We start from the raw sequence: 23,081 nt of genomic DNA on the forward strand, positions 1-23,081 counted from the left end.
GTGGCTTATGAGAACGGCAGCTCTATGGTTGAAAAAAGACACATGACAGGGCCACGCAGTCTGTGTAATTAATGTAGTTGTTGATTTGATAAATTAATTGTTGTATTTAAATATGAAGTTATCCATATAATCAATAAATCAATACATATTCAAACTTGATAATCACTGTTGACGATGTAGCCATAACTGACTGGACCAGTGAACCATTTTTTGTTCTAATGATGCTAGTGGTGTCACAATGCAGGGATGCATTGTGACATTACGTGCCTAGATGCTTGGGTTCCGTTAAGACAGTTCTGTCTGTTTAGTTCTGGGAAAACAGCAACATGGTGAGATGGTTATCTTTTTCTGAGTAACATCTGATCTGGAATTTGAATATTTAATCTGTTTGAGGTAGAGGTTATATTGGAAGAAGCATGGTAATTATCTAAAATGTGTCCTCCATTGTCTTTCTAAACGATGAATCCACTTGATCTTATGTACAGTATAGGGCTGTCACTCATACACACAAACAGTAAACGCTGTGTTGTTCACTGTGCCATTTCCATCATCTCAGGAGAGTCCAAAGAGATCTGAGAGAAAGGAAAGCAGAAGAAATGAAGAAGAAAATAAAAAGAAAGCAGACAAGGCAGCCACCAAGGTCAGTGATAACTCTCCTGTGTCTTCATATTCCACATTCAACCTTTATTTAGCTAGACCAAGCATACTGTGTGACTCAAAGTTAACTAAGATAAGACCCATATCAATCCCAGCCAATAGCCTTTTTCCTATACCGGCATTTTACTGTCAGTATACACTGAACCGTACATATTGTCCTGCTAGTTATGTTACCAATAACGTGTCTGTGTCAATGGGGCAGAAGTGACGTAATGGTTGTATCATGTTTTTGTTTGATTTAATTTGCATTAAATTCCACATAGTCCTGTGCCCCCCTCCCCAACACTCCCCTCCTACTTTGTGTGTAAAAAATACCTGCCCTCCAAAAAGCAAATCAACAATCGTCAATGGTGCTCAGGGCCCAGTTGTTCAATACTTTAAATCTGGATCATGCTGTCCTGGATAGCAAAAAAGAATCAGGATAATTCTGATCCAGATTAAAGGTTTAAAGGTGAACAACTGGGCCCAGATGACAAATGCAGGTAAAGATTTAGTACAATTTTACCATTGTCTCTGTGTGAACGGTGCTTTACTGTCCCCATGGTCTCTACTTGCAAACAGGGTAAAGTAGAGCCCTTGACCAAGATGCCAGAAAGCATCAGAATCGCGATGAAACACCTGGCTGATCATAGGAAGCAGTATCATAGCAGCAATATAAAGGCAGAGTTTCATCGCATAGCCAGGAGGACCATCCAGATCCCTACAGAGGAGGTAATAGAGGAATATTTATTATATCTAGCTACTGTGTGTGTGTGTGTGTGTGTGTGTGTGTGTGTGTGTGTGTGTGTGTGTGTGTGTGTATGTATGTGTGCAATGTTATAGTCTATATTTTGTCATACTTTCAACATTCAATCTCAAGTTGTTGTTTTTTTTCAAACGTTTGATGAAGGTCTAGGGAATCTTTATTTCATTAGCTCATATTTGACTCATTTCATTCATATTTGATTAATATTTGACTCATTGATTCATTCAGTGTATCACAGTTTGCATCTGCTTCTTTTAGTTTTCGGTTGGTGACAAGAGCTACCTCAACACCATGAGTAACGACAAGACTGCGTCACCAGCCCCAAAAGACAAGGCTCTGGCTAAGAAGCCATCCTCCCTTAAATTGGTAAAGTAACTTAAACACTCCCCAATACTCCTTTCCTACTTTACCTGTTGTGTGTAAACAATGCCTTTACCTGTAAAATGCTGGCAAATCAACACCTGTGTAAATAGTGAACAGATGACAAATTGACAAATGCAATTAAAGATTTTGTGGCATTTCACCTTTTTCTCTGTGTGAACGGGGCTTTATTGTGCTATGAGCTCTTGTTCCAAACAGGGTAAACTGGAGCCCTTGAGCAAGATGGCTGACAGCATCCTGCTGGCTAAACTTACTGATCAGAAGAAGCTCGATGTCTTAGCCAGGAGGACCATCAAAACCCCAACAGAGGAGGTAACAGAGGAATATCAACTGTCTCTAGCTGCTACACTACAGTATCTATTACAAGTTGATAAGAACTCATAAAGTGTGTGTGTGTGTGTGTGTGTGTGTGTGTGTGTGTGTTTGTGTGTATGTGTGTGTGTGTGTGTGTGAAAAGGAGAAGAAGGAGGAGGTCCGGGTTCCCCGAGCTGTTCCCTGTAGCCGTGGCGATGGGGGCAAGACCGCGTCACCAGTCCCAAGAGGCAAGGCTCTGGCTGAGAAGCCATCCTCCCGTAAATTGGAAAATAAAAAAATGGTACTTTCAAATGTAATAGAAATTAATAATCTCTTCTGCAAGACAAGAGAATTTGAAACCATTACTTATGTGCAGGGTTCCCGCGCTGGTCTATGATAATGTAGATACCCTCTCTTTCCTGTCACCCAATAGGATTGCGTCGTGATGTCTGGATCATCTGTTGCTGGGGGGCTTCAGAATGTCTATTCTGTGTCCTTCTTTGGTGACCATTTCAAGAACATCCATTCTGTGTCCATAACTGAGGATGTCCCGGATGTGTGTTCTACTTCCTCTGTTGCTGGGGGGCTTCAGAACATCTATTCTGTGTCGATTGGAGAGGGGATTGAGGATGCGTGTTCTCCCTCTGCGATTGTTGGAGGGCTTCAGAACGTCCATTCTCTGTCCATTGCAGAAGAGATTGATGACGCGTGTTCTGCTTCTTCCATCACGGAAGACATTGATGGAGCATGTTCTGCCTCCATAGCTGAGGATATTGAGGATGTGACCGCTGCCTCCTCCATAGCTGAGTTTGAGGATGTGAGCTCTGCCTCCACAATAGCTGAGGAGATTCAAGACGCACCCTCAGAGGATAAGGGATATTCCTCTACATCCTCCATCTCAGAGGAGATCAAGAGGTCTGCAGCGTCCGCCATTTCGGAAGTCAGTGAGGACCGGTGCTCTGCATTGCACAGTGGAAAGATCTCCCGCAAAAAAATTGTGAGATTTTGGCTAGTCCTCTGGATTTATAGTGATTCTGTCAAGATGCAACCTTAAAGGGATAGTTGAGTTACATCAAAGCATTCACAATTTTGAAACTTAAAGATTAGTGGCCCCATGCAAATATAAGATACCTCTTTCTCAGGACAAGAGACAGAAGTCTGACTCCTCCATGTGTGAAGATGCTGCTCTTGCAGAGGTGACAAACTAATGTAGATGCCTCTTCCACAGGACTGTGATAAGAAGAAGGAGGACAAGTCTGCTTCCTCAATCATTGAGGACATCGAGGAGCAGCCCTCTGTTGCTGCCGAGGTTGAGGACGAGCCATCTAAGTCCTATAATTACAGCAGCGACACAGTGAGCTACTCTGCTGGTGACAAGTCCTCTAAGCCATCCTTCAGCAAAGTGGTAAGGTTTCATCTTACAAGTGTTCATTTTAGTCTGACCTCTGTTTCATTTAGTTGTGGGTAAAGATTCTCTCAGAGAAGATGGGGTTGTTATCAGATTAGATTACACACTTTATTTTCTGTCAAATCATGCATTTGTATACATCTCATTTGTAAGTGAGATACCTGTTTTGTGTGATGTTTCTACTCCAGAATTCTGCTAAGGGGCAAAAACTGAATTCTGAGGAGATGGAAGAGCAGGCCTCTGTAGCTGAGGACATACAGGACGAGCCATCTGTATGCCGCAGCACGGACTTCTACTCTGAGCCAAGCCAGAGAGCCGAGGACAAGTCATCCCTCAAAAAACTGGTGAGATTTCACCCAATCTGGCAGGAATACATGTCCCATACTAGATTAGACTAGACTATCGAAGATACTTTAAACAGTTCATATTGTTTGTATTGTATTTATTGTTTATGTTGTTTGTATTCTTCTTATTGTAAATCACTGAGACAATTGTGTTTTGAAAAGCACAATACATGTGATTGATTGTTTCTGCCCAAGGATTCTGATAAGGAGCAGGGAGAAGAGGCGTCCATTGTTGAGGACATCGAGGAACAGGCCTCTATAGCCGAGGACATAGAGGACCAGCCCTCTGCCCAATACACTATGGACAGCTACCCTGAGCCAAGCCAGAGAGCTGAGGACAAGTCCTTCCTAAAAAAAACGGTGAGATATTATCCACTCTAGTTAATACAGTGCATGTTCAAAGAGAGGCCCCCGTATTAGATCAGATTTTAAAAATATTTAAAAATAATCTGAAGCTGCTTTAGTTGAAAACACTGGCTACATACTAATGCCCAGGACTCTGATAAGGAGCAGGAAGACGATTCTGAGGCGTCCATTGTTGAGGACATCGAGGAGCAGGCCTCTATAGCTGAGGACATAGAGGATGAGGCCTCTGCCCACTACACCACTGACATGGACAGCTACTCAGAGCCCTGCCAGTCGTCCCTAAAAGAAATGGTGAGATTTGATCTATATTAGTAGGAGAGGTCCCATATTTGATTAGATTAGTATATAGAAAATATAAGCTGCTTCAATTGAAGACCCTACATTCAGGCTAATGTTAGACACCTCTGTTTCATGTGATGTGTCTGCCCCAGGATTCTGCTAAGGCGAGGAACACAGGGGAACAAGCGTCCATCGCCGAAGACTTCCAGGAGGAGGCTTCTGCTTACTACGTTTCCTCCCACCATGGTGCAGGTGATCTGGCTGCCCTCTCGGCCCAAATCCAGCAAGTCAAGGAGGCACCAGCTGTGGGAGGTGACAAGTCCTCTAACAGTGGACAGGCCTCTCTGAAACAGTTGGTCAGAGTCAATCATGCTGCCTCGAAGAGTGGAACGCCGGCCCTGGTGAGTTACTCTAACTATCTCACTTCAGAAGGGGTTTTAAATCATGTCATAACACGAGTTTGGTGTGCTATTATTATGTACTATGAACACTGCAATTACAGGATTATGTCCAGGACTCAGAGGTCGCTGGCCTGAGAAAGGCTCTGGAGGAGGAGCGGGCAGCCAGGGCTGCTCTCCAAGCATCGCTGGACCAGGAGCAGTCCAACTACCTGGAGCTCCAAATGACGGCCAGCCACCAGGCCTCAGAGCTGAGGGACGGTCGGAACACCACTGCCAAGCTTCAGGGTGAGCTTCATGCCGCCCTCGCTCTGCAGATGAGAACGCTGGAGGAGCGTGATCAGCTCGCCCTGGACAGGCAGGCCCAGGTCCAGGAGCTTCAGGAGGCGAACGCCCGGCTACAAGAGGGCCTCCGGGGGGAGAGGGCGGAGAACGAAGCCCTCAACTCTAGAATGCAGGCCCTGCAGGAGGACAACGCAGCCAAGGTTGGAGAGATCCAGGAGCTTGTGTCCTCCCTGGAGGTAGAGAGAGGTCAGGGTGCCGCGCTGCAGGACCAGCTAGAGAGGGCGTCCGCATTACACAAGGCCCTGAGCTCTGAGATGGAGGCCCTGCGAGAGGAAAACGCTGCCAAAGATGCTCTCCTCTCCACTGCAAACCAGAGAGCTGACCAGAGGGCCTCAGATCTGGTGGTAGAGAGGAGGAGAAGCAAACAGCTCCAGACCGACCTGACCGTTGCCCTCCAACAGTGGCAGAGTGTGCTGTTGGTCCGTGACCATCTGGCCAAAGAAAGCCACCCCAGACTTCTAGAGCTCCTCAAGCTGAGCTCAGAAAACAATGCCCTGAAGGAGCAGAGTGCGGAGATGGCTGCTCTTCTCTCCTCGCTTCAGAATGACTTCCACGCTGCCCTCTCTGGGAAGAACATGGCTCTACAGGAACGCGACAAACTGACTGTGGAGCTAAGAGTGGTCAGAGAGGTCTGCTCTGAGCTGGAGGAGGCTGTGGCCACAGAGATGGCAGAGGCTGAGAAAGTCTGTGACCAGCTCAAGGACCGGGACCAGCAGAGGTATGAGAAGACCATGGCCCTGGAGAAGAGCCTCATCTCCCAGCGTGAGGTCCGTTCATCCCTGGAGGCAGAGCAGAGACGCTCTGAGGGACTGGCTGTGGAGATACGGCAGCTAAAGGCACAGCTGACTGGGAGCCTGCAGTCAGCCACCTCAGCCTAGCGGGTAAGATGCTGTCAATGACTGGGATGCATTAGGCCACATTGTATCTCTCATTGAGAGACAATCTGTTTTACATTGCCTATATCTCACAAATGGTGTGTATGTATGTGTGCGTGCGTGCGTTCATTTCTTAATTCACTCTTAATTCATTGTTTCAGGTCCTGGGGTTGGGGCTCTCGCCTCTCGGGGGTGGTGTTTATTTATTTTTTATTTATTGGAAGGATCCCCATTACCTATACGCATAGGCATGAGGTACTTTTAGTGGGGTCCACATTTAAAACATAACATGAAATAACATTTAACATATAACACATATGTCTGAGGACCAGACCTGGAGAGTGAGAACAGCCTCGTCAGCTCCATCAAAACCTCCAAGAGGAACAGGAACTCCAGAGCGACATGGACATTATCCTCTTGGCCACCAGAGGGCACTAGAGGACGTAGTGTGGCCGACTACCGTGGCTGCCACTCCGTTCATCTACATTCATGAATTCAATAAATACTTCAATTGAATTCAATCTGCTTGAATAGTGCTTTATTTGATCTCATATTTTGCCCTTATTTAAGCGGGTCAGTTGACTGAGAAGACAGCAACAACCAGGGGGAAAGCTGCATAGGTATAGGGCCAGTTTCACAGACAAGGCTTAAGCCTAATCCTAGATTGAAAAGCATCTTCAATGGACATTTTACATTGAAAGTGTGTTTAGGCCTTGTCTGTGAAACCTGCCCCTAGTGTCCTCAGGTAAGATTTCACTATCTAGGATCAGAACTTCTAGAAGAGTAGAAGATACCCTTCTAGAAGTCAAACCCCAGACACAGAAATGTGATGGAAATGTCCTTCTGTATCTAACACACAGCACACCCAGATGTAATGGATTGTGTAAAAAGTGATGGAACACAGGCCTAAAGCCTCTGGCCCAAGCATAAATTACTTTTACTTATTACTTTTTTTTGTGATGATGAATAGATGATTCACTGGCTTGGACAATTATTGTAAGTTGTTTGGATATAGGCGTCTGCTAAATGCCAAAAATGTAAACAGAAAATAAGAGACACACGAAACTCATCCACAGAGCACTGTTTAATCAAAGGCTTTTCTTTACAAAAGATGGCAGTACTCTGCAACAATGTATATTGGATTTCTGGACATAAAATATCTTACACTGAATTGTAATCAAAACATTGGCAAAATGAATTCTAACATCCATCATATGTATTTGTGTGACTGAATCCACTCACATGGACAGTCTTAGAAACATAATGGTAGCCTATTTATAACGGTATCATGTCACAGACAATTCTGGGATTCATCAGGAAAGTTTTTTTTTTTACCTGAACTTTCTCATAGTGACCCATATTGGTCTGTGTGACAGCGGTGACTCATGAGTCAGAATAACAACCAGTTACATCCAGTATCAACCCGACCAGTGGACAATGCTGGACAGAGTTGTAAAACAACTGGGCAATGACCTTCACGATTCTTTTGAGACAAGAGCATATCCAAAGTTAAATAAAAGCCATCCATCCATCGTTATTCATCCTAGATCAGTACACAACAACAAAATAAAACATTGATAGCAGAGCAGTATAAAAAAATGCAACGTCCATGTTCCATAGTTCTGGTCCGTCAGGGCAGAGCCCGGGCGGTGTCTTGGCCCATACAGCTCTCTGGAAGAACAGGAACCGGGCGAGGTGGATCCTACGGCCCCGCATTCATCATCTACTTCCTGTAAAGAGACAACAAGAAGTAAATCAACAACATGAAAGACACAGGAACACAGTTGGTACATTTACAGTTTAACCATTTAGCAGACGCCTTTATCCAAAGCAACGTACAATTAGAGATTACAGGGACATACTCCCTGGAGTAATTTACAGCCAAACTCAAGGACACACTAGTGGTGGTGTTCTCAGGTGGGATTTGAACTCATAACCTTCTGATCACCAGTTGGTGACATGCAAGGTTGCTACCCTATCAAAGGATATCAGTGGAGGCTGGTGGTAGAAATTGGAGGACATTGTAATGCATAGAACGGACCTACCCTACCAAAACCCCTCAGTGGAGACAGAAATCAGAGAAGAGGCTCATTGTAATGCATGGAACGGAATGAGGAATAGTATCACATGTTTGATACCAATCCGCATTCCGTTTATTACAAGGACCTCCACCCTCTTCCACAGAAGGCACTGTGTGTAGAAACCCTGGTTCACCGCATATCAATAAGCTCATTGGGAGTAGCAGTGTGTTTATCGTTTCATGTGAGGCTGCTTCACAAATTGTAGTGAAAGGGAAACGTCTGTGTAACAATCTGTGTAACAATCACTCAGAATCTTCTAGGATTCAGTCACTCACCTCGGAATCCACGGTCGCCACCCCGGCTTCCTCCCCGGAATCCTCCTCCTCCTCGTCCACCCCTGAACCCACCATCACCACCACCGCCACGACCAAATCCACCACCCCTACCGCCCCAGAAACCACCTGGAGATGAACAAAAAAATTGTTAAAAAACCTGTTAAAAGTTCTCAGTTGTTGTTCTGCTCCTGACTCTCAATGTTTTGTTTCGCTGAACTGTGGTGTACTTATACATTGTAAGAAAACATATAAATAATTAGAGAATGTTATAGAAAACTGTATAGAAGACTTCCAACACGCAACAAGAAATACAACACTTAGAAACTTACCCCCACGTCCGCCGCCTCCTCTTCCTCCACCTCTCCCCCCTCGGCCTCCCCTCGGGGGGCCCTTCTCGCCCGGCAGTCTGGGCAGGAACCTCTGGAGAGGCAGCAGCTTCATCGGGTCGATGTAGAACTATGGGACAGAGTAAGACGTTAGTTGGACAGCTTTAGAAATGTTATATTCAAATGTTAAGACAGGGTTCGATTGATAGTGGGTGGGAAGTCGCAGTGGGCCACACAAGCTTACCTTCTGTGGTTTCTTGAACGAAGACGCCTTCATATTGTCAGAGAGTTTGACAGAGAAATACTATTGGGCTTTGGGTTAAGGAGCAAATCAGTCACAACACCATCGAAACAATTGTGGTAAGGTAAAAATGAAGTTGCTAATACACAAAAAAAATCATCAAATGAGAAGAATTGAAAGGATACAAATTCGCGCAGTTGGCCGAAGATTTCCTCCACCTTCCCGATCTGCTCTTTGTTTTCCAGGTACACTGGAGCGTTGAAGTAGGGAACCTTGTTCTCTTCCGTCGTACACTTACACACAATGTCGTCCTCACAGGGGTGAACAAACTCCCCCAGGCCTGCAGTGGGGACGGGTCAGTCAGTCAGTCAGGACAGAGCAAAAACCACGGAGCAACAACATGTGTGTTTTGTACATGTTGGCCTGTGTGTGTATCAGGGGACATATGTTTTGTACATGTTGGCCTGTGTGTGTGTATCAGGGGACATCTGTTTTGTATACATACATGTAGGCCTGTGTGTGTATATCAGGGGACATATGTTTTGTATACATACATGTAGGCCTGTGTGTGTATATCAGGGGACATATGTGTTGTTTATTAAGCTACTTGTTGGATACTAAAATGAAGAATATAATTCTGAGTAGTTTAAGACTATTTATTGAAACAAAGTACAGTTTACAGAAAAAGTTGGTGCTGGTGCTGCTTGTTGGAGTGGAGAGCAAGCTGGAGTACCACATAACGACACCTGGGGTCGCACGTCAAACTCTCGTGCAGTACCACATAACGACACCTGGGGTCGCTTGACACAACGGCAGGCGGGGAACATAGGACCCTTTTTCGGAAGCGGGGAACATAGGACCCTTTTTCGGAAGCGGGGAACATAGGACCCTTTTTCGGAAGCGAGAAATCGGGGAACATAGGACCCGGGGAACATAGGACCCGGGGTACATAGGGATGACCCCGAGGTGGCCATTGAATGCTCCGGCGGTGTTTTCCCCGTCAACGAAGTGTCAGGTACAATAAAGTTGAATCACAGAACTTTGTACATCAATCTGTGAATCTCGTCCTACCGCGTGATTTAGCTTTGATCCATGCGTCTCCAAACAGTCATTTTCCGTAATTGTGTCTATGATGCCAGCAATTATTGTACTTCATCCAACCTAACGTAAACAGCACACATACAGCATTAGTTTTAAAATATATATATATAAATACGAATTGTGTTACAGGTAGCCTAACCTAATTATGTATCATTCGGCAACTAAATTCCAAAACAGTTGACATTATTCACACAGCAAATCTTATTTCTGATGCAAATCTTACAGATTGTATGAACCAAGGTCTTGCAAGAGCCCAGAAGAAATGTGGATTTCTCAATGAAGGTATGGTGGTGTCAGAATGTTGCTCTATAATGTCTTGAGAGGGAGATAGTTACACCACCAAATCTCTACAGAGACTGGCAATGACATTTGATTGATCTATCACTGCCAGACAGTCACCAGCAGCCATTTAGACGGTGCTTTCCAGCCATCAAACTACTTTCTGTTTCCTAATGTGATCTTACATAAGAACCCATAAGGGCTCTGTTAGCCAGGGGAGGCTGGTGGCGGTAGAAATCAGAGGACAGGCTCATTGTAATGCATGGAATGGAATGAGGAATGGTATCAAACATACGTGTGTTATTTGTATGTTATGGTCGTTTAAACTTCAGGCAGGGAGCTATACAGAGCAGAGCCAGGTGTAAATAAAGATAATTTAAAAGTAAAAAATAAAAAGTAATTAACCATTCTCATGAAGTAAATGGTTAAACCAATGGCAGTGTCCTGACTGAACAATTGACTATCATCCCCATGGACTACCTAAACCTTAAGCACACAGTCACTTTCCTCAATACTACCTACCTCTCACACCCACTGCCACCAAGTGCAATACTCATGACATTCTACTTTAACTATTTTTATTTTATTTTACTATTTGTTCTACTAATTGTATCCTGTCTTATTTGTCTCCCACAACATGTCACTTGTCCAACTGTCTCACTTATGTCACTTGTGACTATTGTCACCTTATTTTATCTTGACTTATCTTGACTTATCTTGCCTTATTGTCTCGTGCTGCAATGTCAGGAAATGTGACCTAACACAGTTGAACAGTTGAAACTTGAACTGTTGTCTCTCCAGTGTGTGAGGACCGTCGCTATAGAGACTCTGTACTACCATGTGTCCTGCTGGGGTATGACCTCATCTACCAAGACTCCAGTAAGTTCAAAGGTCACTCTGTCTGCTTTGGTTGTTGTTGTTGTTGTTCTTTAAGTACACAGCCTGGACGTTCTGTGGTGATATGTGTATTCAATAGAGAACACCTTAGAGAAGATAATAAATCGGTGGAGGTAGAAATTGGAGGATGGGCTCATTGTTACTATGAGCTCATCCTCCGATTTCTACCTCCACCAGCCTCCTCTGAAACACAAGTAATGTAGGCAATCAGGGTCCCTGGATGACTTTCAATAATAATTCAATCCTTTATTATCTGCATTTCTCCCGAATCTGCTTTTTGCTAACTGTCTCTTTCTATGCAGCTTACCACCAGAACAGTGACTACAGTGTCTATGGTAGGTGCAGGGGAGGCTGTGGGAGGTAGAACACCAGTGGAGGCTAATGAAGACTTGGGGAGGTAGAACACCAGGGGAGGCTGGGGGAGGTAGAACACCAGGGGAGGCTTAGGGAGGTAGAACACCAGGGGATGCTGGGGGAGGTAGAACACCAGGGGAGGCTTAGGGAGGTAGAACACCAGGGGAGGCTGGGGGAGGTAGAACACCAGGGGATGCTGGGGGAGTGAGAACACCAGGGGAGGCTTGGGGAGTTGGAACACCAGGGGAGGGTGGGGGAGGTAGAACACCAGGGGAGGCTTAGGGAGGTAGAACACCAGGGGAGGGTGGGGGAGGTAGAACACCAGGGGAGGCTGGCGGAGGTAGAACACCAGGGGAATCTGGCGAAGGTAGAAATTAGAGGATGGGTTAATTGTAATGTATGCTAGTTCCCCCTGGGTGAGAGATCTGAAGGTGTGTTAGTTCCCCCTGGGTGAGAGGTCTGAAGGTGTGTTAGTTCCCCCTGGGTGAGAGGTCTGAAGGTGTTAGTTCCCCCTGGGTGAGAGGTCTGAAGGTGTGTTAGTTCCCCCTGGGTGAGAGGTCTGAAGGTGTTAGTTCCCCCTGGGTAGGAGGTCTGAAGGTGTTAGTTCCCCCTGGGTAGGAGGTCTGAAGGTGTTAGTTCCCCCTGGGTGAGAGGTCTGAAGGTGTTAGTTCCCCCTGGGTAGGAGGTCTGAAGGTGTTAGTTCCCCCTGGGTAGGAGGTCTGGAGGTGTTAGTTCCCCCTGGGTAGGAGGTCAGAAGGTGTGCTGTTGTGTTGCAGGTGCAGCCCACTGTGCAGCAGAGAAGTGCTTAGATGTGTGGAGTCCGCCTAAAGGGACCAAGCCACAGGACCTATTCCAGAACCTGAAAGGTAAGGCTTTATCCCTGTCAGCCATTTCGTTTTTTGTTTTAATATAAACCCCTGATTTGCTTTACTCATTTGTATGATAGCTCATTTTATCTGTATATCTTGACAAATAGGTCCAGCAGAAAATCTCCCTTGTGTGGGATGTCATTATAAACTTAGTGAATTTTATTTGTGTAATAGGTTACTATTTTTACAGCATTCAGAGACAAAAGTGCTCTTCTAATGCAATATATGACACGTTCTTGTTAAGCCACGGTGGTGAGGGGGCTCAAGGACACGACAACGGAGGCAGAATACTGTGAAGCCCCGTAGGGTATTTATTTACAGTGGAAAAACTGAAAGGATGAGTCCGGGGGTTTCAACCTGGCGGGCTGGCGGTAGCGGTTGGCGTGGGCTGTGGAGGAACAGAAAAACAGGGTAAGTCTCCACGGTAGGCCAGTACATAAGATATAAACGAATCACAAAATTAGGCACGAGAGCAAAGTTCACGACTAGTCACAGAGGATACTTGCCAGGTCATTCTTAGGGAAGAACTGACGATGAGTGAGTAGAAATCCAGGGTAGATGTAGACAGAGGGTTGATTGGGAGTGGAGACAGGTGTGCAGGTTTGGCTGAAGATCTAATTAGGGGGACAAGCCTCAGCTGCGGCGGAGAGCACGCTGTGCTCGAGTTGTGGGGGCGGGTGCTCGAGCTGTGGGGGCGGGGGAGGGCGTGTGTGAAGGCCCAGCCGTAACAGTTCTGGTGAAAAGGTCTGCATGTCTGCAATTCTCAAGTTGCGCAAATGAGCAAAAAGCTTCTTTAAAAAAACAAAACAATGTTTTCTGTTTTTTTTCTTCATATTACTAAAGTGTTAGGGTTAGAGAGCCCACTCTATATAACAAACAACAGTTTTATGATCACTAAATACTTATCATTTGTTAATTTGATTCACTGTATCGCGTCCTGCTTCAGGCTACTGGGTAAGTGATACATGGCTTGTAAACAAATTTACGTTTTAGGCTTAGCTTTGTTCAAAAGCAAGGATTGTGTGACACATGCATCTAATTATGTGTAGTTATGTGTTTTTAGCATATTGATGTTCTATCAGCATGTTGTGATGTGCTAAACATGCAGTTGGATGTTCAACTATTTTCAGATTTCAATGTATGACATCATTTGATTTGAAAGCTTACAATCTGCACTTTCATAATCTGGAGAAAAAGAAAACAGAAAAAATTACCTTGCCCTACTTCTCCTAGCGATGCAGGGTTGTGTCACGTCCAGGGCGGAGAAGGATGAACTCTGAACTGGACCTGTCACATGTTGAATCAGCGTTTACTTCTCAATCTCTGAGGAAAGCTTATTAGGTTGCGCTCAATTAGTGGCTAATGAAATGTCAATAACAATGTCTGTGACAGAAGACTGCGTTTTTACATGCTTCCGTTTCTGGCCGCTAGATGGCAGTGTTGACCTGTGTGTGTCTGTGTTGAATCAACGTGGCTTCCTAGTCTCATACTACGACCAGAACGCTAGAGAAGAGAATATCATCAGTTGATGATGTCAGAAACACAACGGCTACTTTCCTGTGCTGTGATGCAGTCCGTAGATTGAAGACCCATCTCTTCAGGCTACATCTTAACTGTCCCTCCTAAAGGCCCTCCTCATCCCCACTACCCTCCTGTACGGTTTCTCTGCTATAAATAAATTACATAATAATTAAAAATAATAATTCTTTCCTCTTCTAGAATGGTAAATGGCCCCTGGTCCTAGCATAGATTACTTTTTCTTACCATAACTGATGGATAGATGATTCACTTACTTAGACAAATGTAGCCTATTTGTTGTAAGTTGCTTTGGATAAAGGCATCTGCTAAATGGCAAAAATATTAATCTAAATGTAGCCTAAACGTAGTCCAACCGCTTTCTCAATGCTCCTGTGACCGATGAAGGAATAGACAGAACCAAACAACAAACAAACAATGTTCAACCAAAGTTATGTTTCATAACTACAACAAAACCGTTGCAGCACTTTAAACTTAGGTTTGAGTCTTTGTAGGTACTTAATTGTGACAAAAGGTTTTGTAAACAACAATACACAAAATTATATGTTTGATTAAAACATATTTTTTGTTTGTTGTTGGTTGGAACTATAGTGTAATTCTGATGACACTGTTGAATGGTGAAATATATGTAGGCTATAGGCTATATTTCTTTATTATTATTGTTATTGTTATTATTTAATTTCAGGCAATTAAATAATAATAATAATTAATAAATACGATCATTGATCCTAAAGTCACACATATTAGACCTGCTTGCTAGTAGTGTGCAAATCTGGTAGTCAGATTATCACACTACACAAGCTACATGGATTCAACGGCAATTATTACACAGAATTTGAATTTTATTTCTATTCATTATTATCAGCCGATACGGTGGTTAGTGTCAGGTGTGAACAGATCACTATGGGAGGTCCGTGATTCTGATCCAGGGTGACAGCAGCTAAATATGCCCGGTGGATTCTGGGGTAGCAGTAGTCGGGCTTGGCCCCCTGTTGTGATGGTGTTCAGGGGTTAAATGGATTTCTCAGATGTCGGAATAAGGCTTGTGACCGCGCTCGGCGGGGGAACTGTGATGTTCTGAGCCCGGGAGACAGACAGCTTAGACCCGGGTCCTCTGCTGGAGGAGAGCAGGGTGGACCAGAACACCGCTCAGGGTTGAGTTGTTCAGGGGGAAAGACGGGATTTGTAATTTCACGTGAAAGCAAAGGTCATTTGTTACATTAGTTAGAGTGTTCTAGGCCCATGAAAACACCCACAAACAATCCTCTAAATAACTGATAATATACTGGTTTTAGCGTCCTCTTTTTCTAGATAAATAGTGGAGAGGATGATCATCTCCCAACGGTTTCTTTTTACGCCGTTGATAATGTGTGATGCCACCTTTGACCGCTAGAGGACAGCAGTCGCCTGCAAACTTGACAGAACTTTCACTTAGAAAAATATGACAATTAAACACTGAAAATGCCTGTGACTTTCCCTGAAATTATTTGTCAAACTAAAAAATAGTAAATTCATTTGGACGTATCATATACTTGCCATTTTGACACTGACACGGTGCCCTTTTCTTAACCCGTAGAAGAGGTATAGGCTATAGCCTAGTAATAAGGTGGAATAATCACATCACTAGCTCCATTGCGTTCGAATTGTAATTAATATGCAGCAATAATTGTAAACGAATTAATCTCTCTCCATATATAGCATATATAACATTAATACAGGCCTAGGCCTGCTACACGAGTGGTCATTTGTTTGGTTTCTTGCGGCACATTTGGGCCCAGGTGTAAAACCATCGAGAGCATGATGAAGTTATGGTGACAAATAGCCCGCATATATCTGGAGTATGACGACACATCGGTTATTGACAAGGTGCCTTCTCCTAAACGGGTTGATCATCTGTGTGAGGACGGCTTGTTGTCGGTGAGACACAGACGGTAGTGGGGGGTTCGGGGGTTTCTGTCCGTGGACAGGGTGAACATCTCAATGTAACGACTAGGCCGTGCGGGACTGTCCCGCACGGCCTAGTCGTTACATTTAGATGTAACGGACATAAATGTAACGGATGTAACGGACAGAAAACACGAGCATATGCATTTCCCCTGAGAGTCGCCGGTGCATTTGCCGTTCACCGACTTCTATGTGGAAGTCAAGTTAGATGATTCGATTCCTATAACTTTTCAACGCACAAGATCACATAGACGGATTTACCCGGGATTTCACCTCCTTTGAACAGAGGATTCGTTTTTTATTGGGCGCGATCTTACGGTTGTAGTTATTTGATATGACATTATTGTAGCCTACTAAATGAGGCCACATTAAATTATTATCATCGTTATTGATACTCTTGTTATTGTTATTATTTGTATTCGCCTGTAATAATTAATTCGGTTAAATAGCTTCAACTTCTCCAGCCATTGATTATAATCTGTGGAACATTAATAATACGGAGCTGTAGAATATAACCTAAAATGTAAATATGCTAATATAAGTTATACAACGTTATTTGGAGAGCTACTTAATCGTGTCATTGAATTGATTTATTAGAGAAATATTTTCCTTTGCAGCCAGACATTTGGTATTCCCGTGGGAACACTTCCGGTCTTCTAAGTTAGAGAGGGTAAAGTTTGATAAATATTTAATTAGGGTAGGGTTTAGAAGATTGCTAATTAACGAAATGTTTGTCTGTGTCCCGCTATGAGCGTAATACGGCATCAGAACATGGCTTAAATTGAATGTCAAATAATGTGTAAAAATGTGACAAGAATTACATTTTCGGGTGATTCTGTCAATTCTTGTAATTACGGACATATGATTATGATTATTGTTATTATCATTATAATTATAATTATTTCTAGTAATTGCTGCAAATGATTGCAATAACTGGTAATGGTTTCCTTTGCCATTAGCGTGGTCTCTCAAATCTCGGTGTCTATAATGGATGAATTAAACCTTTATCGCCCAAAGGGGATTTGTCTAATCAGAATTTGTAGTCAGAATTATCACATGATTATTTTAGATAAATTCATGCGAACAGTCTTTGGTCCTGAATTACAGCACATCAAACACATCAAACACAACATGAGGAAAGGTGAGACTGCAGTAATGTTCACATGATAACCAAACCCTAAAACAACTGTGTGTGTGTGTGTGTGTGTGTGTGTGTGTGTGTGTGTGTGTGTGTGTGTGTGTGTGTGTGTGTGTGTGCGTGTCGCGCGCGTGCATCTGAGCGTATTTCTGACTTATGCGCGGATCTTTATGTGATGATGGAGTTTATTGCTCGTCGTGATCAATAATACGACCGCGCGACCACCGAATGACCGCCAACAGTAGACAGTAATGTAACTATTCATCTCAAGGCAACGTAAGATACGTCCCGTGACCTGGAAGAGTATCAATGTCAATACCTACTATCACTCGCAGTGAGTGGTTGGACACTCAAAGAAAAACTGCATAATATCAATAACTTTCAATGTCTTTCTCTGTGCCTGACTCCAAGACCCTTCATATAGCCTATAGGCCTATATTTTTAATATCCTGACCAGGCGAGGCTCGAGGAGGTAGACATAGGAGGACGGGATCATCGTATGCATGGAATAAGGAACGATATCAAACATAACGTGTTTCAACTTTCGAGTCCGAATCACAATCGTACCGTTATGCAAATTCCTTGTAGCCTATGTGAAAACCTACATGGGAATAAATATGTTTTTAATTCCGATGATCCGATTCTCATAATAGGCCGTAAACAGCCAAATCAGTGTGTGAAGGAATACTACTGTGTACACACACACACACACACACACACACACACACACACACACACACACACACCTGTCCGCGTACACACACACACACACACACACACACACACACACACACACACACACACACACACACACACACACACACACACACACTCACACACTCACACACATCTGTCCGCGTACACACGCACACACACACACACACACACACACACACACACACACACACACACACACACACACACACACACTCCACTCCGCGAGCCGGTCCTGTGTGGATAAACACGCGGAAACCTTTTTGCGGCGAATTCGAAAAAATGACGTAACTGATGACTTCCTCCAATCAGAGGCCGGAACCAAGACTGACATTTAAACGTGTTTTTCCTTATAAGGACTAGTCCCCGCCCACGCCGGGTCCAGGCTGGTCCCCCCCGGGACCACTGGAGCTTCGAACCCGGGAGAAGGTGCTCTCCGTTGGGACAGAGAGAGCATAAAGAGACGGGGAGGGAGGGAGGGAATGAGATTTCTTGCTACCCAATCCCCCTTTTCCCCAGGGAGAGAAAGCCTTCCATGGTCCGTCCCTCCCTCTTGTTTGGTAATCATTTCATTTTACTCCTTTTTGAAGCGGTCGCTTGTTTTATCCTACTTTTCGGTTCACAATCCCGTCTGTGCTCCTCTTCCCTCTGATCCACCGCGGCGTCTCCGCTCGCCTTCCTCCCGACCAGAAGGTCTTCTAGATCCCGGCTGATTTCGGCTCCTTTGAGATGCTTAACTGTTCTATCGCTCCTCGCATTCTCCTCGCCACCCTCCTTTAACTTGAGAGACGCTGCTGCTAAACCCGAGTGAACCGAACCGGGTTGGAATCTACAAGAAAGCAACGCAAACCCAGAGGGATACGGTCGGAGGCGCGCTCGTCTTTTTTGGATAAGGACCCCCGTTACCGCGTGTCTCCCCGCGTCGTCGCCTTTGGGGAAGATTGTTCCCGTTTCAGTTCTTCGTGCCTATAACGTCCGTTAATCCAGGTGGCCTTGACCGAGCGAGCGGGAGGATTATTTAGAGTTTGTTTAGGTTTGGTGAACAGAGCAGAAGGTCCCAGAAGACTAGTTTCATGTTCTCCATACAGGACACTCTCCCCCGGGGAGCTTTGACCATGAAAGAGGAGCCGCTCACCAGCGGCATGACACCCGTCCGCTCGTGGATGCAGAGCGCGGGGATATTGGACGCGAACACGGCGGCGCAAAGGTAAACACTCCCAGCCCGGTTATGCAGCAGGCATGTGATCACCGCTGGACGGGACCGAGACAAATACACACACTATAGGGTTTGGTCTGGATGAGAATAAACCCTTCACGGGAACAAGCCTCTGTTAAATTGGGGATGACTTTAGACTTTGTAAACAATTAGCAAGTGAAGATAGGCTCACCTCACACAGATCATTGATCAATGGGACATTGCGTTACGGTCCACGGTCTCTGCGTCAGTTCATCTCCCACGCCGTGGCATGTTGAGGCTAAATCTATCGGATCAGAATTGATATCTGTAGCGTATTTCCATATTTCCTCTTCTCCTCTGATGTCAGATAACCGTTTTACCATCTTTCATTCCAGGCAGGTTGACAGTCAGATGGTGCAGGCTTGTTCAGAATATATTTTAGAGTCTATTTGTCGCTCCGCTGATAAGCAAACAACCCCAACTTTACTAGGTGCATGCACCAATGGGTCTATATTCTTTCGCAATAGTAGCCTAGATTAGTTGAAAGAAAAAAAATAAAGGATGTTTTATTATTATTTTATAACATAACATATAGCGTCTATCTGCTGTCTGTCCCGGTCTTATCAACAATTCTGAAGTTGGTTTGTTTGCGCGGGTTTGACCGAATCGCTTGCAGCTGCAATCTTGAAACCTATAAAATGTCGAAATGTGTTTATTAGTAAATCTTTATTAATGGCAACAAATTACATACATAGGTTACTCTCGGCGGAGTTAAGTACTTTTATAGTGATCACCATGTATAAGAGATGTAATACGATTATAAACACAAACTAAATAATTGCTCATATTGGCTATAAGACATATCTAAGACATACTGGTAGCACAGTAATTGTTGAAAGATGTATTGATTTACTGAGGCTATTTAGGGTATCCAGATGTAGGGCGATCAATCGCATATGGAAACGCTTAGGAAACACTAAGTTATGGGCGTGAGGATGGATAGCGTGTTAACAGGTTCACCGTGTCACACACACCGCGATCATTTACTTTTAGAAATATAGTTCAGAGTTTATTAGAATGTTTGGTTTGATAAATCAATGTTGGGAAGATGATTCAATTTATTTGAATCTCACGCATACAATTTTAGGCTTGCCTGTATTTAATTGAAGTTAGGCCAAACTGATTAAATCGTGGAGTATTATCTTAGCCGAAGGTTATGTTTTACAGTTTGGTTATTGATAACACATAATTGTGTAGAGAATGTTGAGATGAGTTAGTCACGGGGAATTGATTGGATCTTTGTAATTCTAATACAACTCTAATACTATTTATATAAATGACTTTGACGTGTTTTAGCTTCTATTAGAAAATAATTTGCACCCTACATTTGCCACACATGCATGGGAAAAATAAGGCCATGACCAATATAAACATTCCCCATTTATTTATGAATTAAGATAATAAATAAACAAAACAATAACGATAGTAATACATTATTTGTGGCCATAGCTGTCTCAATTGTGTGATGCTGATTAAAATGTTGTACAACATGAAAATGTGACAAATTACCAATAAAGGTAACAAATTGTTTAAGACATAACACGAATCGGTATGCGTCGCCATGCATGTCCCGTTAGATCAGAAGACAGGCAGGGTCAGGAGAGCCTCCGTGCTTCACAAGAGAAGCACCGAAAAGGAACGGTACTTTAACACGACTAACCGACCGGCGGATGTCAGCCCAGATCGTGGCCCTGTCAGACAACAACACGGTCCGAATGAAACAAGAGGTCAAGAGACTGAGCGTTTAATGAACTACCGAGACGTTTTTATCCGGTGTGAGTTGTCACTCCGGCGCACTGACAACTCCTCTACCGGGAGTTCAACACCGATAAGCGGGTCAATTGACACATCGCATGAAGCGCTCACGGGTGATCGCGTCTCTCACACGTCTGCGTCGCTGCACTTAGCCTAAACGGATTGAAATTGTGAGAGTGCACACATACTGTCAATAGCTCATATCTCCCCGTTTTTTTATATATATATATATATATATATATATATATATAAAATACAAAACAATACTAAAAGATGAAAACAAACCATAAGCCAATGTTTCTATGTCACGGCAAATATAATATTTATATCGATTAGCTTGAAGATTGTATAGGCCTAAAGAAAAACAAACCCAACGCATCAAGAAGCATCTGCAACATACATCTATTCATGTATACCAACACACATCGCCTTCATATAGCTAACAATCTATAATTGTTGAGCTATAACTGTCCAACACAAGTGACCTTATGAACGCAGATGCGCGCGGATACCGTGGTGATGAGAGGCGCGCGGACATCGTAGTCATGAGCGATATTGATCGAGTTGTCTCCAGATCATTGCTGAATGATGGAGGGAGCGGAGATCAGGTGTCCGATTGTTCGTCTTGTAACCTATACAACAATTTGCATGAATGGATATGGTTTACGAATTACTTTTTTGGGATATAAATTCCAAGTGTGTTTGCGTAATTTGTATTTATCATAGCTTGATTATAGGCTACTTACACGCGTATCTATTGAGAAATTGAAAAGTGTCAAGAGAGTCTGTGAATAGAGTAGAATATTTCAATGAGGTTGGCGATACATCAGTGCCACATACAGAAATGTTTTAATTAGTCAATTGGTTAATTATTTTTGGGGTTAATTTTCTCTCTCTCCCCAAAAAAATCATGATAAGAGACAGTTTGCGTTTCATCATAGTTTTTGTTTTCTTTTTCAAATATGATTTGCCGGATATTTCTCCTTACTCCTTCTCAGTATTTATCATAACGGATCATCTTTGTCTATAGATGTGAGAGAACACAGGCTAGTTAGAACATGTCAGTTACACTGTCCTGTCTGTCATGGTGGTGTGTGGATGCAGCAGGATAATGTGGTGTGTGTTTGTTAGAGTGTGTGTGTGAGAGAGAGCGTGTATTAGAGAGGACATGTTGATCACCCTAGACCTTGTGTGTGTGGTCTACCCTCTCCTGTTTTGAAGTGAATCCATGGTGCGAGATGAACCTGGACTGTTCCTCTCAGCCAGACGACCATGGGAGACCCCCTCACCCTGTCCTGTCCTGTCCTGTCCTGCCCTGTCCTGCCCTGCCCTGTCCTGTCCTGTCCTGTCCTGTCCTGTCCTGTCCTGTCCTGTCCTGTCCTGTCCTGTCCTGTCCGGTGGCTGCGGTAGCTTAGAGATTAGAGATGCCGGCTTGCAATCGGAAGGTCGCTGGTTCGGTCCCCGCCTTAAGAGGAAGCTGCATGTGCCCTTGAGCAAGGCACTTATTAACCCCTAATTACTCCGGGGCGCCGACTATGGCTGACCCTGTGCCTAGAGCAAAAAATACCAAATTCCAACAATTAACTGACAAGTTGATTGCATGGCAAATAAAACATTCTTCTTTTCTTCTCTCTTCTATCTTAGTTTAGTTGAAGTCAGTCAGTGAAAGGGACATACTAATGTTAATAATAATAATAATAATAATAATAATTATTATTATTATAGTATTATCCTTAGTTAGACACAGGGAAAGGACATGACTGAAGTATGAAAGCAGAGGTGTCTGCTGACTAGACGGTCAGGTCACAACGCTGCTGCCACCGACGCGGTCGCCACTCATCAGTCTGAGGTGTCTGGAAGGGAAGGATGACTAATGTAGAGGCTGTAAAGGCCGGCGGAGGTAGAAATCGGAGGACGGGCCCATCGTAATGCACGGAACAGAATGAGGGACGGTATCCGTGGTGTTCCCTTCCATGCATTACGAGGAGCCTGTCCTCCGTTGTCTGCCGCCACCAGCCTCCCCTGATCAGGATATTAATCACATACATACTGTGTGTGTGTGTGTGTGTATATATACATATATATATATACCTCCATGATCCTTCATAAATGACACAGAGACACATTACAACGACAGCCACAGGTTGTATTTATATGTGGTTGTTCTAACTAGAGTCACCCCTGTAGAGGTCTTAGACTGTGTGTGTGTGTGTGTGTGTGTGTGTGTGTGTGTGTGTGTGTG

The sequence above is a fragment of the Nansenia antarctica genome, assembly GCF_963989245.1.
Source record: "Nansenia antarctica genome assembly, chromosome: 3".
Classification (NCBI taxonomy): Eukaryota; Metazoa; Chordata; class Actinopteri; order Argentiniformes; family Microstomatidae; genus Nansenia; species Nansenia antarctica.